The sequence below is a fragment of the Octopus bimaculoides genome, chromosome 7 (assembly GCF_046866305.1).
Source record: "Octopus bimaculoides isolate indiv1 chromosome 7, ASM4686630v1, whole genome shotgun sequence".
Taxonomy (NCBI): Eukaryota; Metazoa; Mollusca; class Cephalopoda; order Octopoda; family Octopodidae; genus Octopus; species Octopus bimaculoides.
The window spans coordinates 68,963,036-68,975,535 of record NC_142934.1 but is presented as its reverse complement, the minus strand read 5'-3'; positions in this window follow the sequence as shown (position 1 = coordinate 68,975,535).

The window sequence follows — 12,500 nt, the reverse complement described above, 5'->3', positions numbered from 1 at the left end:
CAAATATTGATTGAATACATGGGAGTTATGTGGGTGGAAAAGAGACTGCAGCGGGTCTACAAATAGTACTCCCCCCCCGACCCACCTATGCACATGCACATGCACACATGCACACACAGAGAACACTATCGAAGACAATACAAAATGCTGAATAAGCTTCAAAGAATTCACTCACGTTCTCAAGAAAGAAACTCCAACTGTTGTGATGTTCCTTGAAAAAGACAAAATCAAGATTGCTATCGTTAATTAAGAATTCTTAGTGTTCTAAAATTAATTAGAATGATTGTGTAATGTCAATGAAAAAATGGCTTTACAAATGATATAACAAATGAGAAAACGATATACATGGGTTCTTGTGTACGTGTTTGTATATATAATAACAAATGATATTTGTAGCACCTCCTTCATTACCTGTCTCTTTCATACATACATATATAATCGCACATTTATATACATATATATATATATATATATATATATATATATATATATATATATATATATACGTATATGTATATATACGTATATGTATATATGTGTGTATATGCACGTATGGATGTGTGTATGCACGTATATGTATATATATATTTATTTTTATATACATATGTACTTTTGAATACATGCACATACATACACACACACACACATATTGATACGTTCATATATATACACGCGTGCGCGCTCACTGCTGCCGAAAAAGCAAGCGATTCTTTCTATAAGACACTACCGTCGCCTATCGTTTGAATGCAGACCTACTTGTTCCTGAATGAAATTAACTGTACAGAATACACGCGCAACCACATACCTATACGTATACATACATATATACATACATACATATACATACATGCATACATACATAAATACATAAATACATACATAAATACATAAATGCATACATACATACATACATATATATATATATATATATATATATATACATGTCCTTTAATTTCATAAAAGATTCTTTCAGATATGAAGGGGAGATAACTTAATGAAGTTAAGAATTTCACATTAATTACGATGCTAACGAAAAAGGTGCAATTTGTTTTTCTTTGTAATACTACTAATTACCTATATTCATTTGCGTATCAACCTATTCCTGTATACATCACATTTTCTGTACTTGTTTTAGAGGATCGTGATTAGACTATGTGTGAATGCTTGTTTAGTTTTGCGTTTTGTCCAAATCAGGACAACGCTGTCCTAAGCATGCTCACTTAAATATGGCTGTATATAGTTTTTGGCAAGTTATCCTTTGGCTGGTTGAATATTGTGAATGAGAATTAGATGAGGCATAGGCAGACAAGAGAAATGTTTATGTAGGAAAGGGATAACATGAAGGATAGGAAGAAAGTTTGTACATTTGCGGAGGGGATTTATACAAATATACGTAGGCGTGTGAATATTTTTTAATATATTCTCTCCTTCAGAATTACAAACTATTTTCGTGTAAGGCAAATTTTCCGACAACGTAATCAAATAATTCACTTTCATACCACACACGTACCGTTGGCGATATTTTTCCTTCTCTGCACTTTTCTGTTTTCGTTTCTGACAAAAAGCCATGCTCGAAACGTCAAAATCGTCTCTTTTTACCGAGCGTCACACTAATACATTCCTTGTGCACGCCCTCTTGTTGCTTTGGTAATGTTATTGTTATATCGATCTGATGAAGATGATGATGATGATGATGATGATGATGATGATGATGATGATGATGATGATGATGATGATGATGATGATGATGATGATGATAATATATACTCGCTGCAATATTGCTAAAAATGTTTAATAGATATCTAGTCAATTTTTTTTTCCAGAAAATGTTTAATTGTGGTTTGGTTTGGATGTTTCAGCTTCCTCGCCGTTATAACACTGTGCTTTACTTTGGTTATTTTTAGTCTTATATAGTTTTTAAAAAGACGTCCTTTGGTCGGTGGGGTTATGAGTATATTGGTTAGATGTGTTATATGCAGACAAGTTAAGTGGTTGTGTAGGAAAGAAGGATAAAGAAGGAAAGGTGGAACTTATGTGCATGCAGGCTGGGGATTGATAAAAAGTATAGTGGAGTGAGTGATTATGTATAAATATATGAACTCGTGTACGTAACTGTAAATAGTTAGTTGTACATGCAAAGAAATTAATAACGATGATATATTTATTTGGATGTATAATTATTGAAATAAATGTACTCTTCTTATATTGTTTGTATAATTAAAAAAGTGTATGAGCATCATAAAATCATGTTCTCATTCATTATAAGTATGAACTTGCAGCCTTGAAATGATGACGTAATATATAAATTTATTCGGTAAACTGTGACAGCATTAGCGGTGCGGAATATTTATAATGCAGTTGTTTCATGAGACTGGTAGTTCTACATGTATGGAAGCAAATACAGAAACACTTTCTTATGGTTAATGTAGTCGCTCAAAAGTAGACTGCATTTGACCAAAGCTTTAAGGGGTAAAATTTGGACGGATAACACGTTTCCGTTTGTGGATATTAAACTTTATCCGTCACCCGATTTACCATCAGCATCTATATTAGAGTCCGCTTTCCTTCGAACACTAGAAGTAGGACTCCGAAATGAGTCTAATTCCCTCCGGTATTGCAGGGCTTGAAATATGCAGCGCTCACCTCTTCCTTCTTTAACTACGTTATTGAAAGGCTTCAATCCAGTGATCCAGTGATTAAAATAATGCATTTGTTCAACGAAGAGAAATTATTAACAGCTCAAAGCTAAGATGTTCGACAAATATGACAAAATAAACTTGGTTTGTTTTCTATAAGCACACAGGTTCTGTATAAAATACAGAATGTTGAAAATTTTCTTCAAGAATAATGGCACCCATTCCAAAGACAGAGAATCTCTAAGACGAGTGCAAATATCTTGCGATCACCGGTAAATATATATAAAAAGAAAGAAAATACTGCCTTGCGGCATATCGTGCAATTGAAAAAGGAAAGAGCATATTTGTTAATGCAGAAGAGAGGCAGTATAGTTGTGAGCTTGTTGTCTTTGATAATAAATCTGCCTGGTCTATCAAAGCTTACATTAGGTTAATGCACAACACAACATATTTTATGTTACCAGCTAACGAAGGAACATTGATGCGATATCGTCACGTTCTAGAAATATCTGCTAAATCTTCCTCTAAACATATTCTTAATAAAAGAAACAATAATGACTGACTTGCGACGACTCAACTACAAAACATATGAGCTGAGGCGACCATACTCATTGTAGTATACAAGGAAACTTTCCTGACGCTATATATTACTAAAAGAAAAAAATATTAACTTGAAAATTAACTCTCGTTAAAAATGGTGGAGTATACAAGTTAAACTTAATTGAAATATAAAATGAAATATACTATGCATGCGTTGTATCCTCTATCTCCAAATGACGTGGTACCGCCACGGTATTGTGACGGATAGTTTGGATACACTGTACCAGTGTTATAATAGTATAATAGTAATGAAGATAACGATGCAGCTGCAATAACAACGTAACGATCCAATAATCACTTCACGAACCAAGAATCAATATTCCAAACGAACTAACCAATCGACACCTTCCGACTTCACTGCGAACTCAACTCGAACTTACACACAAACTTCATTCTGACCGTTACTATTTATAATCGCTCGGTCCAGTCTATTTCTCACAAGGGGACGTCGTGACTGTCATCACAACACAGTGGTAGCCATTTTGATCTTTGGTAATACTAAGACCACTCTTTACATACATTGCCGTTAGTAGACTTCATCAACGCTCATAAAGTTACTGTTAAGACCAGATATTACTATTATAAAAACATCGGTAGGATTTAAATGAAAGAAGAGTGGCCGGTGTTGTAAAAAAAAAAAAACTTGAGTGGGGGAGGGGGCATTTAGAACACAATGAATTCTAATGACGTAGCTTGACAAATATAAATAAGCAATCATGTGAGTATTTTGACATATTTCCTATGCTCAATAGTTGTAACCAAAATGGAACAGTAATGTAATTTTATCGAAGATAAATTAGATCAGAGAAGAAAAAAATTTAAAGATTCAGAAAATTGAAAAACAAATATGAAATAAAGTCATAAATTAATTGAGAAAGATAATTATTATTGTAATTATTCATGTACACATACATGCACATATATAGAAATAGATAGATAGATAGATAGATAGATAGATAGATAGATAGATAGATAGATAGGTATAGATATAGATATTTATGCATGAATGCATACACATGTATAATACATGTATATATATATATATATATATATATATATATATATATATATATATATATATATATATACACATATTATTGTGTGTATAGTGATATAATTATATATGCATATATACATATATATATATATATATATATATATATATATATATATTAAACATATATATATATATACATATATACTTTGATGTACACACGTATATACACACCCTCATATACACACACACACACACACACGCACACACACACGTGAATGGGCATATGTGTGTGCGAGTAGGAAATGTTCTTTCATTCAAATTAATAATAGCAGCAACACTATAATTTACGACTACTTTTTGTTAATTACATACGCTTGACATTGTATTCGTGTCAGCGAATGTTTATATGAGTATACACAATGGTAGATGGGTAGTTTCATATTCACATACACCAACACATTTAGATAGGCATCAAAGACACCTGCACAAACATATTAACATGGAAAACAGAAAGTAGAAGGTGGGGAAACATATATGTGCGTTCATATGTATATTCGCTGGCGAATGCTAAGAATGTGTGTGTGTGTGTGTGTGTATGTGTGTGTGTGTGTGTGGGTGTGGGTGTGTGTGTGTGTGTGTGTGTGAAAAATCCATATATTTTACTTACACACTCTCTTACAGAGAAACTCGACTCATTAACTATGGTAACTGTATCTACCATATAAAAACTGCGGTATTAAACGGACGTAGGTCATAATGGTCATAATGGACAATATACAAAAATGGGATGATATAAAAAAGAAGCAGAACTGCCTTGACGTCTACATGCACAAATATATATGTGTGTGTGCGTTTGAAGGTACGCAATTTAGTGGTCAAGTGTGCTGAACTCACGATCGAAAGATTGTGGTTTCGATTCTCGGACTTACGGTGCATAGTGTTCTTGAGCAAGCATTTCTACTTCACTCAGCTGTAAGTGCGTAAAGATTCGACAGAGGGAAAGTTAAAGCGTGGGGAGAAACAGAATTGTCGTGATGGTATATATTGAAGTTCATAGGTAAAAATATATATGTGCATGTATATGAAGGCACCTGACCTTCTGGTTAAGGATAATGACTTCACGATCAAAAGACAATGATTTCGATTCCCAGTTTGGTGGTCTGTTGTGTTCTGAAGCACACATTTCCTTTAATTTCATGTCGTTGTATTCCACTCAGCTGTTCTATTCCAATCGTGTAAACTTGCGACGGAAATAAAATGAAGAGAGGGAAGTTAGAGATTCGCGTACAGGAGCGCATCTGTGTACTGAGAGGAGTTTAATGAGAGATGAGCGTATGTGAGGGTCCTTGTTTGGGGGGGGGGGAGTAAGTGTGTAGAGGTAAGCAAGCTGAAGAGTATAGTAGCATGGGCATGTGGGTGCTTGACTTATATGTGTAATCGCATTGTGTTTGAGGAAAGAGTAAAAATGATGAAGCTTTTAGCGGTGCAAGTGTGCGGTTAGATGTAAAACAAGTAAAATACGTAGGGCGAGGAAAACGGTATATTTTTGAGATGCTTTTGAGAAATGAGAGACGAAGCAAGAAAAAAAAAATAACAGTATAGCGAAAAGAAAAGAAATTTACTTTTGTAAGGCGAAAAGAAAGGAAATTTTACGGAGCATATGGGTGAAGGAAAGGGCAGAAGAAAAGTGTTAGTGGTGCATACAAGTGTCGGAACAAAGCGAATCAGTGACCACCTACACTATCCCACGCTACACTACTTCCATATTTTCCCACCTCTACATATAGAACTCCCACCCATGTCATTTTATTCTCTACAGATACAGTCCTATAGGCGCGGACAAGCACCACTCGTCCTTCCTTTCCACCATATACGTCTATGTTCCCATCTGACTCCAAACATCCTCACCCGTTCGTTTCTTCCAGTTATATTTTGTCACACACTCTTCTCTATTTTTCTTTTAGGGATTTCTTCTGATAAAGTATGACTAGGAAATGAATCGTTAAAACCTTTGTCAATTCTTTTAAGCTTGAAAAAAAAAGCATTTGTCGCAGCTTTTCGCACCCGCTTCGTGTCCTTTCTGATCAGTCTCACTGTTTTCAAAGAGCATAGTAGATAAAACAGGGGCAACTGATGAAGGGAATGTTCTTTATGTTGCCTGTCTCGTTTCTCTATTTGTTTCTTTCGTTGTTCCCCAAGAAGTTCGTTTTCTATGTTTTTTTTTATGTTCTCGTTTCTCTTTTTTTTCACGTTTATTTTATATCCTGTGCCCCAATATGCATGTATATATACATATATATGGAGGTATGTACATATATGTATGTATTTAAGCATATACTTATATATTATTTATATTATATATATATATATATATATATATATATATATATATATATATATATATATATATATATATATATATAAAAAACAAAAGGGGTGTATTTCAACGCAGGAAAAACTGTAGGCAATTTTCAACAATAAATTTGCCTATACAGACAAATTTGCTATATATGTATATGCGCGTGTGGATGTGCATGTGTGGTATTGTACATATCTGTCTATCTCTACACACCTACATATATACGCATGTGTGTGTGTGGGGGGAGAGCGCGCTATTGAATATACAACTATGTTGTCATTTTATCATTTGTTTGGTACAGATTTTTCATATTTTCCTATAAGTTCTGTGAAGTTTGGGACAGTAAAATTACTTTTATCCTTATTCAACGTTTGCAGGCCTTCGTTGTCTCTTCTTTACAATATAAAATAGATTTGGCTTCGGTATTGCTTTATATATATATATATATATATATATATATATATATATATATATATATATATATATATATATATATATAATGGTAGATTTTATGTAATCTTTACTAGCAAAGATTCTTTAACTGTTAGGCTTCCACACCAGTAGTCCTGTACTAGCTTTTTTTTCTTTATTGTGATCATGTTTATGTAGGCAATAACGCATAAATTTTGTTACTCAAAGAATATACAAGCCAAATCTATTTCATATCTTGCAATGAAACTATGAAGGTCCGGTAACGCTGAGTGTGGATATAGAAACATAATTATGCGAAACAAAATGTAACGATTTTATAATATGGGAAACACGCATCACCCTGCAGAAACTGAACATTTCCATCAAGAAATAAAAGCACACAAACACTCCAGTCTATAAATACTTGAATAAGAGCCAGTCCTATGACTTTAGCATATACATCAGGGCCACCGACCGTAATACAATGAAACTTAAAATGAAATAGGCTATTTAAATATCAGCTCTAACAATAGAAAAGCGCTACACCGAAGCAAACTTGCTACTATTACAGTCTGCACTACAGAACACTAGTTGAAATTTGACCTTTAGTTTCGATATTTCAGGGTTATGACGATGCGTACTCAGGATGCATGGAGAAATGGGTGAAGGAATAACTCATTTTTCAGATACGTGGAAATGAGTGTAACAAGTGCAGACTGTAATAGTAGCAAGTTTGCTTCGGTGTAGCGCTTTTCTATTGTTAGAGCTGATATTAAAATAGCCTATTTCATTTTAAGTTTCATTGTATTACGGTCGGTGGCCCTGATGTATATGCTAAAGTCATAGGACTGGCTCTTATTCAAGTATTTATAGACTGGAGTGTTTGTGTGCTTTTATTTCTTGATGGAAATGTTCAGTTTCTGCAGGGTGATGCGTGTTTCCCATATTATAAAATCGTTACATTTTGTTTCGCATAATTATGTTTCAATTCGCATTGTGTCGGTATTATCAAGGTTTTATTGTTAACCTTTTATACATATATATATATATATATATATATATATATATATATATATATATATATATATATATATATATATACATGTAGTAAATATGTTCATTACAGCATATTCTAAGTTGGCCAATTACGATTTCCATAAAACTACTCAATGAATTTAAGAAAATCATAAAACCCTTACCATAGCCCATACGATAAACGTGAAAAGCTGTTAAAAAACCCAAAATATACAGTAAGAAAGAAATATACGTATACTGTATCTATTTGGGGAGAAAAGAAGCTACGATTCTGGAAGGCACATCGCAGTGTGTCTCGGCCGAATTGCAAGCCATTAACTTAATTAGATTGGTCAGTAGATGCGGTCGTGTAACAATGCGTAACTGGAATAAACAAAAGATGAATCAAACGTAAATTATTTGAGATCTACGTATATGAATATATATATATATATATATAATTTCTATTAAAGTTAATTATGCTGTTATTACACACAGAAATACAAGCACTTACACATGCACGCGCACGCACGCACACACACATATACATGCACACACACATGTACATGCACACACATACACATATATATGCATATATAGAGACCTCGTATCTGAATTTATTTTATATTTAAGATAGAGAACCTTGCAATACAACAATGAACACAAACATAAAAAGAAGCAAGGATATATCTTGCAGTATATACCAAGATGTATTAAACTGTATGTGTATGTATACACCCACCTACTAATCCCGCACCCAAACACACATAGACGAGCATGTACAAACATAGATATATGTGGATATAATATTTACATATACATACACACACACGCATATATATATATATATATACGCTCGCACACAGACACACATATATGCACGTGTATATATGTGATTTATATATATATATATGTGTGTGTGTGTATAGATGCATGTATGTTTGTGTATGTATATATATATATATATATATATATATATATATATATATATATATATATATATATCATAATTATTTGTTTATAAACTCACAAAATAATGTTAAATTTCAATTACATTTGCAAATGTCTGTGCCTCTATATTGTGTGTGAGCTGTATGTTGCGATGTTTATACGTGATTGTGTGATTGTGCCTTTATCTATTTGCACTGAAGTACCTACCCAATAAATATCTACACACACACACACACATATACACACACACATACACACACACACATGTACATAAAGACATGTATATAAACATACATGTATATACACATAAATTTATATACACCCCCCCCCACACACACAGACACAAAGGGAATACATAGTTGGTATTCGTTGTTATGTATATGCATGTGTTTTGTATGAATTCACATTTGTAATCTAAATATGTATAGAACCACATATTAATATGTTGTTTCCATCGGCTTGTAGTTATAAAAGCACGCAGACAATCCGTAGATAAATGTAATAAGATTAGGTGAATTATAAAATTGAAAAATTAAAAAATAACATTAATTATAAAAAAATTATCGAATTGATTGAAAAATTTATCAGTTTCTCATCGGTACCATCCTGCTGTCTACAAGAATGGTGATTTTTATTTAATTATTTCTATTACATTCTTCAGATTCTACTCCGGAATTCTTTATTTCTAGAGTTATACTTCTTTTCTTGAATATCTCATCGATCTTTTGGTTTATTTACTATTATATATTTGTTTTTTTTTTATTTGTTACATTTTTTTTTGTTTCCTTGTTACTTTTTTCTTTTTCAATCTAACTTTCGTTATTGTTTTTTCCGCCTTTTCTCGTTCTTTATATACATATACACATATCTTCCCATCTATCTACTTAGCTATCGACCAATGTATCTATCAGTCTCCGTATCTAACCTTATCTCTTTTTCATCATATTATTGCATAGTTATATTTGTTCCCCCACTTTCCTTGTCACTCCTTTCATCATATTCTGCTCACCGTACTGTTCTTTACAGTTTAACGGGGCATGTGTATCTCACAATAATTCCTTTTCTTAATTCATGTCATTCTTTTTTGTAACCCTCCGTCTAACAATATCTTCCCTTTATATGTTTCTATGCATCTCCTTTTCTCTCCCTGGCTCCCTCTCTCTCTCTCTTGTTCACTCTCTCTCTACCTCATTTGATTTCTCTTCAATGTCATCTTTTTTCTCTCTGCCAGTACAAATGTATGAATTAGAAACATTTTTTTTTTTTTTTTTGCTTTCAAGAAGTGTCCCCGTTTTCTGGCGGGTCCTTCCATATTAATTTTAGCATTAATTTAACTAGAGGGAGCCGAGTGTAAGTATTCTTTTCACTTATTCTTTTACTCCTTTCAGTCATTGGACTATAGATATATAGACATACTGGGACACTGTCTTGGAATGATTTGTCAGACAAATTGACCCTAGTAAGTATTGTAAGTTTTATCTTTCTTCTATCGATCTCTTTATGACGATCTCTTTATGACGAACTTTTAAGTTACAGAGACGCAAAGAAACGCCCGTTTGATGATGTAAGCGCGAAATGCATATATAAATCACCACACATATTTGTAATGTATAAATAAATAAATGCGCGCGCGCGCACACAAACACACACACACGCATATTGAGAAGACATTAACCGAACCCATACAACAGTAGAAGATACTTGCCTGGAATACTGCGCGCTGGGACTGAAATCGAAATGGGGTGTTTGCAAAGCCAGCAATCACAAAGAAAATGGGAACGTGCAGTACATTGTCTTAACAGTGTTGGACTGATTTAGCAGTTGCACCAATAAATAAATAAAATATAAATCATTAGTATTTTATTCTAAAATTGTCATGAGTTTTCATTACGGAAGTATCTTTTTTCTTTCCACTCCGTCGGTTACGACGGCGAGGGTTACAGTCGATCTGATCAACGGAACAGCCTGCTCGTGAAATTAACGTGCAAGTAGCTTAGCACTCCACAGACACGTGTACCCTTAACGTAGTTCTCGGGGAGGTTCAGCGTGACACAGAGTGTGACAAGGCTGGCCCTTTGAAATACAGGTACAACAGAAATAGGAAGAAAGAGTGAGAGAAAGTTGTGGTGAAATAGTATAGCAGGTTCGCCACCATCCCCCGCCGGTGCCTGGTGGAACTTTAGGTAGCTCAATAAATACTTACAATGCTCGGTCTGGGAATCGAAACCGCGATCCTACGACAGCGAGTCCGCTGCTCTAACCACTGGGCCATTGCACCTCCACTTTTTCTTTTCAAACACGCATCTTAAGAAGCATGCTAATTTATTTGTAAGCTGCTGTTTTTGTTTATCTCCATGTCAGTTCTAATCGAGACAAGATATGCTCGTAGACGTTCCGTTTTCGACTATCTAGTATTCAATTCTTCAGGTTTTCAGCTGTGGTATATCTAAGAATTCTTTATTTAACCAATGTATTTTTACTTTCTTTTAATACTGTAAAATGAGAGAGGATAATCTTTTATATGTAACACGTAGTATGGTAATTTGTAACACGTAAATAGACCATATCATTAATTCGTTACTTATTGCAGAGTTTTACAGGTATCAACAATGTGTTTAGTTGCTGCAACTTCTTTTATTCTATAAGAGTTAGAAATTTATTTTTTAAAGATATTGCAAAAATTAAAAAGATGCGGTTAACAATTTTCAGACATTAGATTAAAAACAAAATAAGAAATATTGGCTGCATGTCCTGCAGACTGAACCAGTGAGAAAGATATTGAAAGACTAGTCATAAAAGTCATTTTCGTCTTTCATCTAGAAGGAACATTGAAGAAATTAAACGTTACTAATGGAAACTGAGACGATAGGCCTTTGAAACTCATCTTCCAGATATGTCTTCAGTGACGCCAGCTGAACGAAAGAGGATAGAATTTGAGAACAATGGCGTCTAACTAGCCTTCTGCTTATTGGCAATGAGAATTAAGAACAGATAGAAAAAGAAATAACAACAACAAAAATTACAAAGACAACACGACTTTCTGTTCATTGAATGGAGCTTCTGTCGGCATCGTAGCTGGTTTTGGTGCTTCTGTAAGCCAGGATGGCTATTAAGTGCGATTGGTTGGCAGAAAATAGTATCGGATTTTAGAGAAAGGCCAACAGGATATTGGTTAGGTTGGATAGCTGAGAGTGAGTTAAAAACGTGCGGAAGTTGAAGCTAACGCGGTTGGTCGGTGACAATAACTTCTGACTTCTGTCTCGCAGCATTCATTGTTTGATTCTTTCAAAGGGATTCTCATGCGAAAGTTAGAATAATTATGTTGCTTGGAGACTAAAAGCCCATACTGACATTGCTTCCTTCCATTATTCCCGTGAGTATCACGGCGCTTCTGTGTTAGTTAGAATGAAGTGACCGTTAAAAGTTTACACACTGTTTACATGACATTATACATACTTTGGCTTAGTGAATCCACTTTTGTCCAAATATAATGAATAGGCATATTGGATTCAATCAATACGTATGTATGTAC